Source organism: Poromitra crassiceps (assembly GCF_964638095.1).
Source record: "Poromitra crassiceps genome assembly, chromosome: 16".
In the NCBI taxonomy this organism is placed as follows: domain Eukaryota; kingdom Metazoa; phylum Chordata; class Actinopteri; order Beryciformes; family Melamphaidae; genus Poromitra; species Poromitra crassiceps.
In genome coordinates, this window is record NC_139645.1 from 28,817,022 (window position 1) to 28,822,021 (window position 5,000).

Genomic DNA, 5,000 nt, shown 5'->3' on the forward strand with positions numbered 1-5,000 from the left:
CCAGCCTCTGGCCTGACTTCAGGACGTTAAAGAGTTAAACACATCCCAGCCTCTGACCTGACTTCAGGACGTTAAAGAGTTAAACACATCCAGCCTCTGGCCTGACTTCAGGACGTTAAAGAGTTAAACACATCCCAGCCTCTGGCCTGACTTCAGGACGTTAAAGAGTTAAACACATCCCAGCCTCTGGCCTGACTTCAGGACGTTAAAGAGTTAAACACATTCCAGCCTCTGGCCTGACTTCAGGACGTTAAAGAGTTAAACACATTCCAGCCTCTGGCCTGACTTCAGGACGTTAAAGAGTTAAACACATTCCAGCCTCTGGCCTGACTTCAGGACGTTAAAGAGTTAAACACATTCCAGCCTCTGGCCTGACTTCAGGACGTTAAAGAGTTAAACACATTCCAGCCTCTGGCCTGACTTCAGGACGTTAAAGAGTTAAACACATTCCAGCCTCTGGCCTGACTTCAGGACGTTAAAGAGTTAAACACATTCCAGCCTCTGGCCTGACTTCAGGACGTTAAAGAGTTAAACACATTCCAGCCTCTGGCCTGACTTCAGGACGTTAAAGAGTTAAACACATTCCAGCCTCTGGCCTGACTTCAGGTTGTCACAGTTTCCTTCCCTTTGACCCTGTGACAGAACATTAACACATTAACGGGACACGCGTGCCAGGGGGCGGCCATGTTTGGTCGCCTAGCAACCAAACCGCTGCAAACACATGTGAAGCTGTGAATCACTCTTCACTATAACTCCCCCTGCTCTGCTCTGCTCTGCTCGTTTCCACTGTTTCTATTGTTTCCACTGTTTCTATTGTTTTCACTGAGTGTACAATCTGCCCAGCAACAGACAGCCGGAGCAACATGGAGGAAACCATAACTCAAATATAAGTAACAGACCATCCTCAAAAAGAAAATTGACAAGTGGTTAAAGACCGCACCCTTGGGGCACGGTGGTGCAGTGGTAAGCGCTGTCGCCTCACAGCTAGAAGGTCCTGGGTTCGATTCCCACCTGGGACGCTGTGGGCGCTGAAGGAGTGCGTGCCCGTCCGCATGTCCTCGAGTGCCCGCCGCCCGGGTGGGGTCGTCAAAAGGGCCTTTCTGTGTGGAGTTTGCATGTTCTCCCCCTGCCTCCCGGGGGTTTCCTTCATATAGGAACCCCTTCACCAAAACATGCAATATCCTGGTTGCTAATGTGGTTCCTCCTCTGGTCGTTAGGGGTGCCTGTTCAGAGGGAGGGGAACTCGTTGGAATAGCGTGATCCTCCCACGTGCTATGTCCTACCGGTGAAGCTTCCCCTGTCAGGTGAAAAGAAGCGGCTGGCTAACTGCCCATGTCTCGGAGGAAGCATGCAGCCAATTTCAGCTCTCCCCAGATCGGTAGAGGGTGGAGCAGCAACCAGGATAAATAAATTATAATTAGCACTAACGGGGGATAAATATGGGATAAAAAATCATGAAAAAAATATATATATAAAAAAGAAAAGGACCGCACCCTTAGAGCAAAACAAAATGCCTGACAGAAATATGAATTGAGCAACAGACCTTATTTGCGTGACGCAACTCGTGGGGCGGTACATTTCAACGATGCACCAATGCTTGCAGACAGCCGGACTTCCATAACAGCCGGCAATCAGAGGATTGCCACAGGAATTCCTATGGCAAAACCTGGAAATGGTGACTTGTGATCCCGACCCTCCACTACAGTTACAGTGATGATAACCGAGGGGGGGAGTTTTGGTTGGTCGCATTGAGGCCAACACAGAACTACCAAAAACTGTAGTTCCTCAAATGGCCACTTGAGACTGGCTCCAAAAGGGAGTCGTTCCCCATAGACTCCATGTTAGAATGCCCGGGTTTACAGCAGAGATAAACATGTTTACAGCCTGGTAAAAAAAAAAAAAAAGGTTTTTGTCTTTATAGCTAATTTCACATTTCATGACAATTGTACGATGAAAAAATATTTAAGGCATGATTGACAAAAAACAAGATGGTCGCCGTAAAACGCCAAACCAGAGGCTTCAAAATGGAGTCAACAAACCAATGGGTGATGTCACACTCTGTTTTACAGTCTATGGTCATAATAATAACTAACTGCTGGTAGACTACATGGGAGGACTGGAAGCAAAGACCTGACAAGACTGGACAGTTTGTGTTGAAACTTTATGAAGAAAGATTAATCTCCTCAGCTTCTTCATGAATCATCATCCAGACTTTTTTGTTGGCACAAAGTCTTAAGCATCTCCAGCTGCCTTGGAAATACTTACCAGTGTCAATCTGTCCTCCAGAAATCTCAATCTCAAAATGAGTCACTTAATAATGTTCCATATTAATTTCTCTTTAAGCTGGGGACAGGCTGCTCATCAGTCTCGGATACAGTAGCTACCTGCACAGCATCTATGTTGTACTTCATATAGCCTACGAAACAATGTTTAATGTTCCCTGTTAAATAAAGAAGTGGCTAAATAACTCAAACGTTTAAAATGCCCCAAAACAGTTTCTACAGAATCAGCTGAAAACCTTAGAAGCGTCCATCTAAAGAAACATTCACTCACTCACTCACTCACTCACTCACTCACTCACTCACTCACTCACTCACTCACTCACTCACTCACTCACTCACTCACTCACTCACACCCACTCACTCTCTCACCCCCCCCCCCCCCCCCACACACACACACACACACCCACCACACACACACACACACACACACACACACACACACACACACACACACACACACACACACACACACACACACACGGCTCTTGAGGCGTTCTGGTCTTGGTGCTGGTCTTACCTTCAGAGTGGAGCTGTGGAGACGCAGCAGTGAGGCAGAATGCTGCAGCGCTGTAGTGGAGCGGACAGGACGGGGTGTGGTGCTTAAATACCAGACTGACTCATGCCAGCCCACCACTAACCCTAACCCCACCCCTTGCCCCTCCTCTCCTCCTCTCCTCCTCTCCTCCTCCTCCTCTCCTTGGCCTGATCTCTTCCCTGGACACTGGTGACTCACTGGAGGAAACGTTTCTCCATTTCATTGCTTCCATCTGTTTTTTATTGTATCTTTGTTTGTTTGATTGTTTGATTTATTGAATATAGATTCAAGAAGATTCAATAAGTTCATTGCATTGTGCAAGCACAACAAAATTGCAATTAGGCGTACCTCAACCTCAATTAGCGATTTAAACACGATTTCAGACGGACAAGCCCGTCTTTATTGTCACACAATTACACATCAACACATGCACGGACGGCCACAAACACACACATGCTGACGGTGGCCGGTGAAATTTGTCCTCTGCATTTAACCCATCCTGGCTTTGTCCTTTCCTCCGGAGGGGCAGGCCAGGAGCAGTGGTCGCTTTTTCCGGGGACCAACTTCGGATGTTGTCGTCACTGGTCGGATGACGATGACGATCTGATCTTCTGCATGTTTTTAATGGGGGGGGGGGGGTTATATACGGAGGAACCCCCCTGGGGGAGCACGGGGAGAACATGCAAACTCCACACAGACAGAAAGGCCCTTACGACGAGATACCCCACCTGGGCAGTAGGCACTGAAGATATGGGGGGGAACACAACCACAGCACCCACAGTGTCCCAGGCGAGAATCGAACTCAGGACCTTCTGACTGCGAGGCGACAGCTCTACCACTGAGCCACGGTGCCCCAGCGCACTGCATTAAAGAGATACTCAACACTTTTTCCACTTTTTTTCTGCTGAAAATCAATATATATTGGAAATTAGCTGTGTTCTTGAGGAATCCAGGTCTGTAAATCTGTAAATTTGAGTAATTCCTCATCTCTTCTCACATACCTGCAGTTCCATACATCCCGAAAAGGCAAAAATGCCAGCTGTAGACTTACATTTCCCTCTCTTTCTATTGGCAGAGCTCTTGATCAGTGACGCAGTCAGAGCCGTGAAGATAGAAGAGTCGCGACATCTCCATTCACTCCAATGGACCAGTTTTTTACTCTCAAGAGTTCCAGGAAGTAAGGTCCTGGATTAAGCAGCACTGTCGAGTTGCAGCAAAATGGACAGTGTGTGTTGTACTTAGAAAGTTGTTTTTTTCTTGAATCAAATTATCAGCTTTATTTTAGCATTCAAAAGTAGCGCGAGACTCTTTCCTGGCTGTTCATTGGCTAATGAGTCACACATTTTGGTCCTCCGCTGACGCCACTCTCTCTCTACAGGACACTACAGTACAGTGTCCTGTAGAGTGTTCTGTACAGCTCCATCAGTGACGTCACCAAACCCAGCCCGCCCATCTCTCGTGCCTAGGCCCCTCCCAGCCAAAGTTTATAAAAGTGTCTGCACACCACGCTGGGCCTACGGAGTTCACATATATAAAAAGACTTCCCATTGACAAGGAATAGAGAAGACATGTCAGCATAAAACGTACAGAATCTCAGCAATATCCAAGATATAAGTAATAAAATACAACTAGAACAATAATGAGGATGCAAAAAACCATCAGCAGCAAAAGTGCAGTTAACGGTGTGGTGGACAGATATGGAGTGATGGTGTGGCTATTGGAGTGTTGAATGACCTGTGGTACATGTACTGCCCATAATCAGTGGCTTAATGTGAATAAAAACCACAATGCACATGCTCCTGTGGAAAGCTCCACCCATCTGGTACTCCAAGTAGATTAAAACGAACGCTGAGAAACAGGTTTTGATGATGGAGGAGGATGTTGCCGGTTGTGCTCAGGGCCGTAACCAGGGTTCCGAAATAGGGGAAGTCCAGCAAGGGGAGACGGATTTGGTGGCGCCCGCAAGGGCGCCGCCGGAAAAAATTTGAGGGTTTTTTTCCCCCTTTTTTAGCCATATTTAGAGTAATATATCATTTTAAATCAACATTAGGATTATACTGTTGTGATGTCATTATTCAGTATATTCTCTTTCATGTCACCACCTGCTCAGCTCTCCTGTCAACATAATTGTAACTAACAAACACAAACTGTTTTAGCCAAATTCATATCAAAATGACACCTAC

General features: G+C 46.7%; 1 protein-coding gene across 1 annotated transcript in view; it reads right to left on the reverse strand.

The window, feature by feature from the left end:
- Positions 1-2,865, reverse strand: part of LOC310791654 (annexin A2-A-like) — an 18,993-nt gene extending 16,128 nt beyond the window's left edge. Inside the window, exon 1 of the mRNA XM_083653304.1 lies at positions 2,800-2,865. The gene's annotated coding sequence lies outside the window, so the exon portion shown is untranslated. The remainder of the gene's footprint in view (positions 1-2,799) is intronic.
- Between the last annotated feature and the right edge of the window lie 2,135 nt (positions 2,866-5,000).